The sequence below is a fragment of the Lutzomyia longipalpis genome, chromosome 1, assembly GCF_024334085.1.
Source record: "Lutzomyia longipalpis isolate SR_M1_2022 chromosome 1, ASM2433408v1".
Classification (NCBI taxonomy): Eukaryota; Metazoa; Arthropoda; class Insecta; order Diptera; family Psychodidae; genus Lutzomyia; species Lutzomyia longipalpis.
Window position 1 is genome coordinate 665,419 of NC_074707.1, and position 16,648 is coordinate 682,066.

Genomic DNA, 16,648 nt, shown 5'->3' on the forward strand with positions numbered 1-16,648 from the left:
CTAATTTGCAGAATATTCTCACCAACTCTCATATTTCCCGGGAAGCAGGTCATCTGCGACTTGACCAGATATATGGAAGAAAATGCAGACGAATTCATCCTGAATGAATTTCTCATCTCATTATCCCCTTCGTGGCTTTTCCCACCCCCTCTCACCCCGACAAAACTCTATTTTCCACGAAGCTCTTGGTGATAAATGAGGAATAATTTGGGATAAAATAATATCACTTCTGTCTGCACCCAATGCTCACACCCCCACACGTTTTCTGTGCGGGAATGTAGTTTGTGAAAAGAGTTTGATTAACGTGGCAAGCAAATACCGCATTAGTTAATTGAAATAATTTGATTTATGTGGTAATAATGAACATTGCATTTGACCTAATCAATATGAAATTGATGAAATATAACAATCAAATTAATAAAGATTGTCTTTCAATGCTAAGCTTTGTGAATTCAATCAGGGGCAAAAAAATAGAAATTGATTAATTTTATAAAATTGATGCGGATATATGTTGACATTTTAATTAAACCTCATTTAAAAAATATTATTTTTTTCCAATAAATGTTTAAAAGCTTTTTTACGTTTTTGAAATGCAAATAATCCTTCACAATCAAAGCTTCAAGGAGCTTTATTCATTATCTACGGAACGATAAACTCAAGGATTATTTTTATTGGTTAATTCTTTGTTCGATCTTTGGTACAAAATTGATTTGAATTGACCAAAGAAATAAATAAGAAAATACATTAAGAAAAATTATTCCAACACAAAAGTAGAATAAGATTTTCTTCCAAAAAGCTCTTAGGATTAATTTATGAAATAATGTTGGTGCGTTTTGAAGAAAGCACGAGGCAAATGGGTGTTCATAATTAATTCCTAAATGATCCTCACACAGTGTGTGTGTGTGTGTGTGTTAGAATAAGGATGTTATGTTTCCGCTTATTTAGTAGAGCAGTGTTACAAACGTTAATTTGTAATACAGAAACACAATCAAGCGAATTATGGGGTGTTCTGGACCAACTGCGAGCTTCCACATTGGCGGCACACAACAAAAGAGCTTTAGTAGGGAAAAAGCTCTGTGAAATCCAATGAAGCTCAGCTGAAAATCCTCTTTCAGTCCCAAACGATGAGCATTAAAGCGTATATAAAGTGTTTATTAAAAAGGGGTTTTTGTGCCCTTATAATGGACAGCAGTGCATGTAACTCCCATCACATTTTCTCATTTTCCTTCTCACTAAACCAACTTCTGCGCACCAATATTATGCAGCAAATTTTGACTTTATACTCCTTCATCCCCCACAGGCATATCATTTTGCACCATATCCTCCCCCAATGTCTTGAGTAGTATAGTCTCATTCCATATGGCTCTATTTCTTTTCATTCCTATAACCATCCCTCCCCCCCGATGGGCAACTATCTGATCAAATGACACAGAAAAGAATGAAATGGGGGGAAAAAGAAGAAAAAGAAAAATTCCCCGAAAACACGGATTGGAATTCGTCTTTCGGAGGAGCTGTTCTCTGTGAGTGATTTTAATCAATTTGGTCTGTGTGGATACTCCTTCATGAGTCATTTAACTTTTTGTTCAATGAGGGAGGACTTTTCACTTCACTTCCATGCTCGCCCCCCCTCTCGCCACTAAAACGGTATCCCTTTAGCATAACTTTTCTCCTTTTCCACCAACAACCGAGGACATTGTATTTCCACCAAAAATCACTTTTCGCGCTGGGGTAACTTCTCTGTGTCGTCAAGACAGTCGTGACATGAAATTCAATCATTTTTCGCGTGTATTTCCTTCACAACACATTTTTGGGACACTTTTTTCCACTATACCGAGCATTCATCACATTTCACAACATTCCGCACCATATATACGGGGAATCTGGCGAAAAGTCGAGTCATATTTCGTAAAAAAAGTAAAAGAATTTGTTCTTGTTCAATGAAAAATAAAATCAAATTTCCACTTCATTTTGTCGTGTCGTCGAACGTGCAAGGGGAGGAGGGTAATTTATTGCGAAATCTATCTAACAAATAAATTAACCCACAATGGTCACGGATAAGCTCAACTCATGCTTCAGTATTTACAACACAATTTAATTTGGCAAACAGGTGAATGATCTCATTAGGGGTGTATCGGTTGTTGCCTATAATCACATTCCAACAGATGCACTCGTTGCATAAGCAATAAATTCCGAACATGCTGAATTTCATCAATTTCCTAACCATGTTTGTACTGAAAATGTATTTTCGTCCCCCCCCCACACGTTTTTGCTGAAGCTGTAATACATTTTTCAACACTCTGCTCAATTGATAATTATGAAAATCATAATTAAAGCAAAAAAATTCCAACGTTTTTTGTTAATTTTATGCGTTGAAAAAATGTTTTACCATTTTATTATTTTTTTTGATTAATTGCAATACGAGATAATTGATCAAATTTCTCCCAATATGCGTGAGTGTTGTGAGTTGGTGTGAAAGCTTTAGTGGAAGTTTAGTATGAGAATAAAAGAAAAAAACTCTCGCAAAAAGACAGCATATAAAATGACTATTATTTGATGAAAAATTCACGAGAAAACCCCTAAATGGAATGCCTTCAATTCTTCCATATTGAAGGGTAAATCTGGCGGTGGAGGAAAGTTGACAAAGTGTGGGTGGTGATGGAAGAAAAATAGCAGACGTCCAGAGAGTTGTGCAAACTCATTTTCAGCACTTCTATTGGATTTCAAAGTAAAAATGTAAAAATAACATTTCTTTCTCATATCCTCATCAACCGCATATTTAAATTTAATTACAACGAATCTCCGCAGCGCGTCTTTGCTCAGCTCCATGGACTAGGTGGTGTATATTCCAACGGATTTTTTTATTCCTTTTTTTGCCTTCATAACACTAATGAATAAATATAATTTTCATCATTTTTTTTCATCTTCTTGCCTTTTCATCAACTAGACCAAATGAAATTCACGTTTATTAAACCACTAATTGAATTTTTTGACTGCGATTGAGGAAAAATATTATATGAAAAAATTTGCTTTCTTCCGCGAGCTTTTTCTATTTGATTATACATTTTTATTAAGGATCAAAATATAATGTAACAAGATGGAGAAAATAGGGCCTTTTTTTCTTATTTTTCATACCATTTATTCTTCGGAAGGGATGTAAAATATATTTTTTCTAGAAGATACTTTTTTGCGATTTATTACTGTTTTTTTTAGTTGTTCAAAGAGTTCAACCTTTATAGCTGAATGTTATCTATTGTATTGATATGTTCAAAAAGTTCGAAAAGTTTTCTTTGCATGTTTGCATGGGAGAAAATAATCTCCATTAAGAACTGAAACGATGTCTTTGAAAAATCAAGCACAAAGTAGGTATTTAGGGGAAAATTGTTTAAATTGAATAAAATTATTTTATATAACATCCTTCCTTTGCCACCTTTGGGAATAAAAGTCTCAAGAAAAATCTAAATAGAACAGTTTTATTGGAAATTTCCGGCCTTAAAACTTTCCTTCAGAGATTTTTTTTTCTATATGTCTTAAATGGGAAATTGTATTTTTACGAGCTATTTCTGAAAGCTCTGCAAGATTCCCCACATTCTTCAATTCATTTATGTATATAATTCCCAATTGAAGTTTATTTTTTTATTTATTAAATTGAAGAGCTTTTTTTTTTTGGCCAACCCAGTATAATTCAGCGTCCACATCCATTTATGTAATAGGAAAGAAAAAAAAAGTATCAACCTGATTTATTGGAGACGAAGGGTGGAATAATATAATGGTTTGAGAGTGGATGGGAATAAAGAGAAAATGCCTTTAAATCGAAGAGGAGACAAATGGGTGAGAGCAAAGTGTCTTTTGATTTATAGTCCTTTGATTTTTAATACAATGGATCTCCATTCGATTAGAATTTCAATGAAATTCTCGATTCTTTCTTTGGAGTCCATTTGCGATCAATGGTAGCAGATAAAAGCTCTCTTTCCCTCCGCACCACACCACACCCCAACTCAATTCCATCAATGAATATCTGTTGAAGACAGTCCGTAAGCATTTTCTCGATGCAAAGTGCTAGTAAATGGGAAGAAAATGATGTATAATATCATTATAATATGAGAGATAGAAGAATTTTCAATGTGTGTGTGTGTGTGTGGGAAACTTCTTGAATGGAATGAGAAGCTGTGGATTGATGTGGGTGGTTATGATGTCAAGAAATGTGGGAATGAGGATGAAAAACCACCATTTGTCTTTGTCCATTTATACCCCAATCTCCTTGTAGTGCCTTCGACTTTTTCTTTCGCACCCAGAAACGTCGTCACATCCTATTGACGGTGTTGATCTTTTTTCTCTGTTACCTCATCATCTCTCCCTTATCCAGTGAACTTGCCAAGTAAACTTACATTGATTTTCTTCCCATTTGCCCCGTTCGCATTTATACGAAATCAACAAGATATAGAAATTATTTATGTGACAGATAATGACTCTGCACGATTTTCTCTTCTTTTGGGGTTCATCCTTTCCAATTGTCCTCTTGTCTATTGAGATGCCACAAGAGTTGGCTATATCGATGGGAGACATAATACAATAGTATCAAAAACAATTATTTCACAGATTTTTGTGGCACTACTTTGGCTAATTAAATTTTTATTAATGGATTTTATTTTCTTCACAAGCTCAAAGGAGAGTATTTTATTGCTAAAAGTCTCTTCCTTTATGCATTTTAGATCTCTCACTTGGTTGTACATTATTTATGTCGTTGGGAAATACATTTTCTCTAAACGAGTGGTAAAAGCATTTTATCATTAAATTGAATTAAATAATTTTCCCCTTTTAGCATGTGAAAAAGGCAGTTTGTGGGTACAGGAAATTATTCGGGAAGTTCATGACTTAATGAAAAGTTAGGCTATTTATTGGATTTTGGAACATTCAACTACAATTTAGTAAATCAATAAATATTAGGGGGTCAAAATAGAATGTTTATGCATTAGCTTCCACATTGCAGCATAACAATGTGAGGAATTTTAAATTTTCTGAATTTATTTTTGAGATCAATCCGGTTTTGTCCTGGATTGTGCCTGCAAATTTTGCATTGTTCTCTTCAAAAGCATAAAGACAGCATAATACCTTTTCTTTTCTCTAGATATTTTGGTGTAAAGTGCGCTCCTTTTTTTCTTCTAAAATTAATTTAAAAAAATTTGTAATGCAAAATAAGTGGTAAATTAATGCAGAACGCAATGCAGAATTCATTGAGAATACATAAAAGTTGAATTCTTCATCCTGTACAGAATCATGAAGGATGCATCACTCTTAAAATTGTTAATAAACTCAAGTAAGACATTAAAAGAGTTGTTATCTCATAGAAAATTTCCCTCATTTTGCTTTTGCTTAAAGAAAAATCTTTAACAACCAAAAATTCTAATTGAAAAGTTTCTCAATATATAAGAATTTTTTTTCTAATTTTTAAGAGTATAAAATCCCAAAAAGATTGAAGCACTTTAGTTTGTGGGCGATGCGGGGGTGGTGGTGGTTTTACGTGCCTCCTTTACATGAAGCAACACTTTGCGTGCTTTAGTAATAATTGATGGAAGCAAATTCCCATTTTCCCCAAATTCAAAGATTGGCTTCCTTACCCTCCCCATTCCAGCCATGTATCTCCCATCCATTATGCACACAAGATACACACTCACACATACTCGACTTGGAGACGATGGCCTACCCCAAATAATCTTCTCTCACAAGAGATGATGATGATGATGATCTTTTTCTCAGATGTAATTGCAAATAGCACCCAAAATGTTATGTCATGCAAACTCCCAAAGACATCGTCTTTGGAGTTTTCAAATATTTATAAGGAGATCTTGTTTATGCTTTGCTAATGCAAACAAATTTCATTCCTCAATATTTGACTAACAATATATATTGAGAAATTCGCTTCTTCAGCGTGGGGAGAAGGGCGCGGGATGCTTGTTGTCAATATAGGAGAAAATAATAAATCCAACTAAATTGATTCTCATAAAGTAAGGTATATCAAAGTGAAATATTGTCTTGGCAATTCACTCGCAAACAAATATTCCCCTCAAGTTACCCTTCTACATTACATATGTATTGTATATATTCAATTGATATTCCCTGACGTGGAGTTTTCCCTTCTGGGCGCAATCATTCATTTGCTCGTAGCAAATATGTGTGTATATAGGTAATCCAGCACACATTTTGGGGGAAACTTTATGAGGTGCTATGTGGGTGGGGGGAAAAAAGTTCTTGAAACCGTGTGCACGGATAGAGGCAAAAGTCCACCATCATTCAGTGTTAATTTGGGAAACAATTTGACTTTATCGCACCATTTGCCACCCGCTCTATGCTCATTTCTCTTTGACTCCTCGTGTGCACTCCCGGGTACTTTCTTCGCTGACGATTGATGGGACACAAGAGAGACTTTGACTTTGGCAAAGTCCGGGAGAGGTGTGCGTAGGCTCCAGGAGATGGATGAAGGGATATTCCCTCAAGCACAGCACCGAGACAGGGTGAAAGTCAATTAATTTAAATTGACTCCACTTCTTCTCAGTGAAATTCAAGAAGGGGAAATTGATTAAAATTGATTGATTTTTCTTTGCCTTTTCAATTGCAATTTATTTAGCTTTAATTCCAATAAATTGTTTCATACACAAAATGGTAATTTTAATTGAACGTTTATTCTTCAATTTAATGCGATTAATTTTGCTATATATAATCATGCTCTTATATAGTACATTACTATATATACCTATACATATAGAATGATTAAAATTTATAACGAGAACCTCAATTCATAATTCGTTGAATTTAATAAATTAAAATGATAGACTATCACGTGCTATGCAGCTATACCACAGAGTTTAAAAAAAAAATTAAATTAAAATCACTTTAGAATAATAATCGAGATTATTTCATTCAATTTTATTTAATTAATAAATTAAATAATTATCCTTAGTATAACAAAAAAAGCTAAAGTATTAAAACTATCAAAAATAATTATAAAATTAATCCTTTAAACCTCATTTAACCCTTTAACGTTTTTTTGGGTCATGCGCTGACCAAAACGTGAAACATTTTATTTTTTTCAATTATTTATTAATGTAATTGTTTTTTCCATGTTACAAATGCATCAAATTCACGCATAAGGGGTTAAAGAAGACGTTCTGACTGAAAAAAGTCCTCTAAAAAATTTCATAGAATAAAAATCGCGATAAAAGTGAGCATGTTTCAATGTTTTTTTTTCACGTTGAACGCTAAAGGGTTAAAATACCCTAGAAAATTCACGAGAAGAAAAAATCAACATTCGCTGTCATTTAAATAAAAGAGTTAATCTTTTTTGTTTCATTTGAATTTAGTTGAATTTCTCTTTCTCTCTGCCGTAGAGGAAGGAACTTTGTACACTCTTTTCCTATGATTTCAACTCAAAGGGATATCCTCTAGCAAATTGCAGAGCGACTTTTCCACACTGAGGGAATTACATTGTTATCTATCAATTGTGGAGCAAAAGTTGATGTTGAGGACTTTCTTTTTCCTCATGAAAAGGAATATTTACTCAGAAGAAAAGCTCCGGTTGAACAAATAGAAACCCTACATATAGTTCAATATGGATTTTATCTAACACAGGAGCGGTATGCTGCGGAAGTATAACGCTTTATCCTTTCACCAATTGATGCTGTGAACCATGACAAGAGACCACTTGGGGCACAAACTGGATGATGCATGAATTCAATGCGGAATGTGGGATATGCTAATTTGTTCTCTCATTTTGGGAAAATTCCCCAGTTGATACGGAGGGGTGGTGGTCTCGTTTTCCCGCATTTAAAATTTCTCCCTCCAAAAGGGATCATATACTTTGTTATACTGATGGGTAAGACTGTACGGGAGAAATAATGTTGTCAATGCTTTTGAACCACATTGTTTGGCTTCCCACACGATCATGTGGCACCTTTCACGTTGTCTCGTGAAATGATGAGGAAAACCCCGTCGTGGAGAAAATAGAATTGGAAGTGGTGGTGGTGGTGAAAGTTCTTCCCTCATTGCTCCTCTTAAACCCACACTACGTCATGAGGAAAATCCACAACGAAACCATTCGCTCTCATCCCATCCATTTTTGTGTGGGGGCTGGTGGGCCCTGTGCTGCGGAATGAGGTGAGGTGTGAGGATGCGAAATAGCATTTTGGATGGTTAACTTACAAAAGAAAGTACTTTGTTCACTGTCTTTTCACATTCTTCCTGCGACGATCCCTCTCCATCTGGAAAAGCTTGAAAGCTCGCGCGTGTGTGTGTGTGTATCTGGTGCACAGATGAGGAAGCATGAAGAAGAGATAGAGAAAAGATCTCCAAAAAGCATTAGCAGAAGATACTTTTGTCGGTGATGGTATCACTGGGGCGTGGGGGTGTACCATTGAGTTTTACAACTGGTGTGAATGGCGTTGAAATGAGAAATGACACTGAGGGTGGTGTGATGAAATTTGTCCCATTTCCACACACAATACCTACCCTCCACCGCAATTTACATCGTCTCGCCAACACTTCCACGTTCCCTCTCTCTCATGGTTTCCCAGTGTGCTTTATTATCCCATGGACCTTGCGTGTGGCGTGTGGCGTTGCATGTTGTCAAGTGAAACACGTGGAACACCATTGGGATGAATGCCAGGAGAGTAATAATCGTGGCCAAACAAAATGCTTTCTATCGGAAATGCAGATTTTTTTTTGTTTGTCCCTAAATTCAGGTACTCCGTGCAGAATATTAATACGACTTAATTAAGATTTTTGCATTTTTATATTTCCGGAGATTTTTTCTTCTATTAAAATTTCCTGTTAAAAAAAACTCATTCAAAAATTTGTTCTTATTGATGTGTTTTTTTTGTTAAATTCTTGTATAGAAATTGCTTATTATAAGTTCAAAACATTACGTACCTTAGTTTTCGGAATAAAGTAGTAAACACGAGGGAAATTGTATAGTTGAATTAATTAAAATTAATTAATTAGCGGGAAATTCATATCACGATACAATAACTAAGATTTCTCTGAATTAATTAACAATAAATAATTATTTAAATTCTTGCAACAGGAGCTTTTGAAATTATTATTATGAAAACAAAAGTGAAGTTTAGAAGAAAAGTTTAATAAGTATTGTAACGTGGCCTAATTCGGACCTCTTAAGACCTTTTTCAATCTGCTATTACTTAAAACTGATAAAACTTTAAATGTTTATGGGCACCAAATTTAAGAATATTGCTTTTTATTTTCTACCTTTTTTTCTCATTCTGCGCGGACCTTTGGAGGTCGGAATTGGGCCACGTTCCCCTATGTTTTTTTAAATATCTCAAATGAGGCGATTAAGAAATTTGATGAACTCAGAATTACATTGTAGTTTTTTTCACTTCTTAGTCCCTCAAAATTTGGGTCTATCTCAGAATTGAGGTACAAATTATCACAATTTTAATATAAGAATAAAATTCATTAAATGTGGGAGACTTAAAAAAATGAGGAAAAAAAATCCTTGATCTTAGCTTTTATTGCATTTAGAAACATTTTGAAATATTTAAAAATTCCACTTTCCTACTTAAATTGAAGGTGCTATATATAACTGAAGTACATAGTTAAATTAATAAAAAGCATAAGCTATTTGTGTACATAATCTGTTATATAACCGAAGTATTCTTCAAAAATTAATTTTATAAAAAGTTCAAATCAATATGAGCTAATTTGGCTATTTTCGGTGAATGAACAGCGAGGTCACAGAAGTTGATTTATTGGGTATATCCACAAAATTCTTCTATATAGATTTTCAATAAAAACTCATCAACATTTAACGTTTCTTCTCTTCTTTTTACCATCAATATATCTTTGAGAAAATTTTCAGTGCTTCAAAACATGATTCATCTGTGCGAGAAAGTTGCTTCGGTATTAAACAAAAACGTAATGGTCTGCACGGGAAAATATAAATTCAGTCCTCACTGGGGTCCGGGGAGAAAGATAAAAATTGTTTGTGGAATGGCGCCCTGTGGGGAACACCCCAAAAATTTTCTCATTTTTCAATATATACCGCCCACTCTCACTTTTTTTTTGTGTGGGGATGTCTCTCCCGCAACTTTCGGATGTTTTAGTCAGAGTGTGTGCGGAAAGGTCATCCGCTTTTGGTATAAACTTTATGACCCATTTGGGAGCTTTCTCCACACTGCTCCATGGGAGTTTTTGTGTTGTTTCTGTACCCAAACATAAACCACTGAGTGAGCATAAAATACATGTGAAAAACCCTTTTTCGATATGCCTAAAACTTTTTGATTTACTACTAATGGAAATCAATTTAATAAATTAAGCTCCGTTAATAGATTGTCTCCATGAAAAAATATGCGGACTCACCTTTTCCTCTCATGTAAGGTATGGTTGTAATACAATGCGGCAGGATATTGCAAGGCGACATGGATAATTTTTTTTAATTTAGCACAAGTATTTTTCAAGGTGAGGAAAACCTTCCACCTAAAAAAAAAAGAGACGTCCTAGCTTGATTTTCATTTTCTCAATACCCACCACCCCCCAATGCTTTTCCGCATTGGGCGTCCTTCTACCAAAAGGAGGAATCGTGAAAGGATATTACTCTCTGTCACGACATCGGATATTGGTTTTCATTAGATTTTCCACAAAATTAGGAATTGAGATAAATTTGACCAAATTGAATTATCATTTGGCAAAGGCCTTCGATTTCTTCTCCTGCTTCACACCCCATGAATCCTCATCAAAATTCTCCGAATATTTTTACACTTTTTTTTTGCTCTCTGTGGAATTTTTGCGTCATCTCGAACCGTTTAAAGAGGAAAATGTAGAGTTTTTTTTTAATAGAAAAAAAAACGTTGGAAAATGTAACCATATTGCTTTTTTTTTCAATTTTAGTCTTTCTTTTATGCATTAAACTTTTATATATAGTTTTTTACGCCTTAACACAGCGCGCGCGTGAGATAAGGTTGGAAAAAAATGTGAAAATGGACCACGAATTCCTATTTGCCTGTCAAGATTTATTTGAAATTCGTGTCGACTAACAAAATATGGCTCTGTGTTTGCCCAAAAAGCACCTAAAGCTCCGTGGTAATATTGTATATGTGCCTTTGGTAGGTAGGTGGTAGTACAAGAGGCAAAGCAGGGGAATCTGTCGAAATCTCAAAAGAATGCCTGTTTTACAGTGATAATAAAATAGAATCCATGCAAAAGGGTATACAAAAAAGCGCTTGATTTTCCTTCCCAAATTCACGCATTTTCCATTTTGGCTACCCCGGCTACCCCAATAGATTATAAGTGTGTATATATAGTGTCGTATAGCAGCAGGGAAAATGTGTCGGAATCTAAATCGATTGTGTATTTATCGAAGTGTGGTGAGAGAACCATAAAGAATACATAAAAATTTATTACATCCCTCCTCTATCTGTCCCCGGATAGAGCCATACGCATATCTGTCCAATATGGGGGACATACTTGGTGTATAGTATAAGCAAATGAGTTTAGATGATTTTTGCAAAACAATTTCACAGCTAATTTCCTCCTTGACCTGTGTGCTCTCTGGGACTAAATGAAGAGTATACTAACATACATAAATGTTGACGGAGGAAGGTGATAAAGCTTTCAAGTAAATTACATTAAAATTCCCTTAATTTTACTTCTACTCCCCAAAGTGTAATTTCACTAAATTCAAGCCAATTGAAACTTTAATGTGATTCGCTTCTGCAGCTATTTTCATTCCTTCCCACCAACGATCTATTTTCATTTTCTTTTACAAAGAAGATAGAAGTTTTGTGAGTATTCTGACATTGAAAACTTGTTGATGATACATTGTGAAATATTCAGAAAATGTACGCGTACGACATGAGGGAATCAACTCCATGGGGGGAATGCATCAAAACACGATTTTGATATTGGATTTAATTTAAAATTTTATTGATTTTCAAATACATTTCCCAAACTAAACTCGATCCTGAAGTCGCATACTTTATTGAATTCTCTCTGTGAGACTTTCTATTTTGTTTAGCAAATTCATTTAAACTTATTTGCAAGTAAAAGTTGTCTCGATACAAAGTTTTATGAGACTGAGAAGATTTTTTTTCTGAGGGATGAAAATAGGCGTAATTTTATGAGTGAAGGGAGTATCCGATGGTTACAAGAATGCTAGGGAAATTTTCTCCTGTGGGAATTGGCTACTTTCTCTTATTTGAAAAAGGCTGCTGAAGGGTCAGTTTTTATAAGAATTTTTAAATTAGATAACAAAGTTGAAGGATTTTGCGCAAGATTTCATATTTATAATAAAAAATTTTGAATCGCATTATCCGTTAAAAGAGGCTTCGATTTGATCAAAAGCTCGTGAGAAAGTGGATGATTTTATACTCCTGCTCATAAGTCAAGAATCTGGAATATTTTAAGGATTCTCCTTTGCCTCATTCAGGAAGAATAATAATTTTTCTCTCTTGCAAAGTAATATCAAATGAAAGTTAAAGAGTTCTGCTCTAAACAAGACTTTGAATATTCTGTCAAATGGATGAAGATAGGAATCTTTACAAACTACTTTAATGAACTTTCATCTAATTACAAGATATTGATCATCAAACTTGACATTGATGACTCTCTCAATATTTGAGAGTTCATGAAGGGTGTAGTGTAGACGGTATACGCACGCAGTACTCAAGCCCTATTTAAATTTTGCGCACAATATTGTGTGTACATATATAGTTTGGAAGCTGTTCGTAGTAATTTGCGGTGATACCAAAGTTGATACCACTCGCAGTATGACGTCACTCCAGGTTTAGCAGCAATTACTGTCTTGAGACACAAGAAGTGAACGCATGCTAAATTACGTGCCAGAGTGGATTGTATTGACATTGGCGGTTGGAGGGGGTTGGGAATGTTTAATATGTGACTTGTTTAATATTGCAGAATGCTCAAAAAGGGTGTGGTGTACCCAATAGAGTGTATTTGCAAAGATTGCCACCCCCATCACAGCCAAGAAGTGGAGTATATTCGTAAGAGGGATGAGGAAATGAATTTCTCCCACTATCGCATTCCAGTAATTACCATCCCTTTTCGTATTTTCTGATTTATAAGATGGCTTTACGGCATCCCAACAAAATAGCAAGTGGTGCGGTACTTACTGAAAATGAGCAAACAACATGAGCATCCAAAACATTTTAATTCTCATTTGACAAACTTTCCTCTCCCCCACACACACACACAAAGTCTCAAGAGGGAGTCCACCCCTTTTCATACATAGCAGCAAAGCAGATTGTCTCATCACTTTGATTGGATTTCAATGCTTTACTCACCATCAAATTGGAGTATTTCTTGTGTTTCATCACACAATCTGAATATACATACATTGTGTTACCATGAGCTCCATGATGTCGTGTCTGTTGGAAAGTGTTGAATTAATACACCCATTCTGAAGGAAAAGTATTTTATCCTTCGTCTCAAATCCTATGAAATAGTGTCTTTTCCGTCTTTTCTTTATTTCAATATAATTCTCTTCTGTGTTTTTCAGCACTTGCAGAAGAGGGTTGGTCCTTCTTTTTTGCAATGCTATGCCAAAAGACGTGTCAAAGAAGGATACGATGAAAAGCGAATCTTTTCATTTGTAAATCGTCTTATGGAGGGGATTTAAAACTACAGGAAGTATTGTTCTTCAAAATGAGAATCATACTGAATGAGAAAGTAGCTTTGAGAAATGTGTTTGCTTCTTTATATATTTCTGCATATTATTTGACTAGATTTGTTTAGATCAAGAAAAGAAATTCTTATTTACCCCGTTGAAGCGATTTATAAAGAAAAGTTCTTATTAAGAAAATTTGCGACTTTATTCAAAGGATATACTTTTCGGGTAAATTCTGTTTTAATAAAGATGAAAAATTTCAAAGAAACATTAAATTAAGTACAAACATAATTTATTGCCTAAATAATGTACAGAAAACACTAAAAGAAAATTTATTACAATACACAATTCTTTACCAATTCTTCCATTTACCTTTGGGTGATTAGCACCTGGTTAACACATCTGTATGCCCACAAATCTTGTGAGAAAAACAATACAATTTTCCCGAGAGAAATGAGACGAATATCAATATCAATTATATGAGGGAGAATGACGTTACAATGAGATTTGTCGTATTGCCAGAGGAAGAGGTCAATTTGTGCCTCCTGGCCACATTTGACACACTCGCCGCAATAACATTTCAATAAAAGTAATTCAGGCATCACCTGTGTTGGTCCCTGGCCTGTGCTAAGTGAATAAGGAAGGCAAATAGGATTCAATGGAATGTCACAGCGATATGATGTGGGTTTCTCACTCATCACACTTGACCTGCGGCACTTCCGGGGCATTTACGTGCGTAGTGGTAATGGGATGGGAAGCGTCAATAGAAATAAATTGCACAATAATTCCTTTGTTGCCTCGAGGGACAAATTTCCACCATGATATGGCTATTGTTGTCACACGCATTTAATAGATAACCTTCGCTATTTTACGCAATTTCTATGGGGAATAAAGAGTGCGTATATAGCACATTAGGGCATGATACGACGTTGCTGTAGGGTTCTGTGCAACCCCCAAAAGGGCATTGTTAAAGCTGAAATTATGTGTGAATATAAAGGTCCTTTACTCAACTATGTAATGCAATTTAGTGTACAAGATGTGGAGCTTTAGAACTATGTATATGTATGTATGTGGGTAGGGTATATAGTAAATCGCCTGCTATATAGAATAATTTCTTGAAAATCGCATTTAAATTTCAGAATAATATGATAGCTTGTTAAATAGAAAATTTTCATCATAACTAAAAAGGAAATGTGAGAAATCTAATACAAGTGAGTGAAAACAAACATTTATGCTATTGTTTTAAGGAGAAATATTCAAAAAGGAGGAATTAATTCGTCCTTCAAGCATTTCTATGGAACAATATAAGTAGAGATGTTTCAATTTTAAGCAAATCCGGGGAAAATGTAAAGTTTATCTTACATACACGCAAAGATACGGATGAAGATGACTCTAAGATGGTTGAAAAAAGAAAGCCAAAGATTTCCTTTTACACAGATTTCCCCATACACACTTCATGCTCCATAAAATGTATATGGCAATTTCTACTTCCGTCTACGTGTACGAAATAAATTTGATGATCAAGCTCTCAGTGTACTTTTCGTAATTCCCATACTTTTTTTTTCTTCTTTTCTTTACACGTGCGAGAAGGAAAATTTGTGAATATCTGCAGTGTGGAGGTTTATCGAGCCCGAGGATCGAGCGGTGGAAGATGCCCGAGAAAATAGAATGGGGGGGTTTTACGTTTTTGCTATGGGAAGTGTGAGAAATTTTCCGTGGCAAATTTACTCGTCTGTCTAGTGCACATAACCACGAGGAAAATGTGTGCTGAATTTTTAATTTTGCACCACAGGCTATTTGGTGTGAGACAAGAGCACAGAGAATAGGGGGTAGGGAGATTCAGGTCTGCAGGCATTAGCATCATATACCATCCACCCACCTCCTCCACACCTCAAGTACCCCCATTGTGAGCTGATACACATGTTTTGAGGTCCACTTGGTTTGTACTTTAGGCATGTTTCACTATATGTGGAAAATTACTCCAATATAACGACAACTTCCCTGTCTCCTGAATAGACAAATACTCTGTTAGTAGTGTACAAGAAGTTGGGTGTATAGTCCGGGGGTCTTTTGCTCCAATTTCCTCTCTCTCTCTCATTCAGAACAAATTAAAGTAAAGTCGAAGTAAGAGGAAATCAGAGAGCGCACAATCTAATCCCCATATAATCTCCTTTGTACTCATAAGAATATATAAGAGGCTTTTCTTCTCTGCAATTATATCGTTTAGACAAGGGGAACATTTACAGTCGATTCAATATTGGTATAAGAAAAAGTTCCTTTTCAACTCTATACCATCATGTCGTGAATTTTAATTATTTCCTCAACTCACAAAACTCGTTACTCCCTATTTTTCTTTCAACTCTTTCCTTTGCTTGTGAGATAATTAATTTCCCTTGACCCCCGGTGCCCTCGCGCAGAGCTTTCAGGATATATAATGAATGGGAAAAATTGGACCATAATCGATGGTTCGATGCCTTCCATGCGATGTGTGGAGAATTTATTTTCATTTTCCCAAAGATTATATGGACCAAATTGTCCATCACTGTTATTAAGAAGCGATTTTGCCTCATTCTGGAAAAACAATCGTGCTCTGAAAATGTAGGAGTGCTGAGCAATTAAAGAATGTAATTCAGGGGTATAGGTAGAAGCTTCTAAGTTGTGTTAATTGGTCCTTGTAGTGGAGGAAGAAATAATCTTTCAATTTTGGTTTGTTTTCTGGAGGAGCTCAACGACGTTTTTTAAATTAATAATAGCTAAACTGAGCTTTCAATTATACGACAAAATTTAATTTAAATAAAATGTTGCAATAAGGTTAAATTTGTAAAAAATAAAGATCTTACCGAAGTACGTTAAAATTTAATACCTAATAGATCTGAAGAGGAGGGAAAAATATTTTATTTTGGCTTTAGCTATTCAAAACTAAACAATTAAGGTTTGAAAAAGTAAAAATCAGAATAAAAGAAATTTTTTTGCAGTCTTTTTCGCTTCATTTATCAAAGAAAGCTCTTCAAGTTCAAA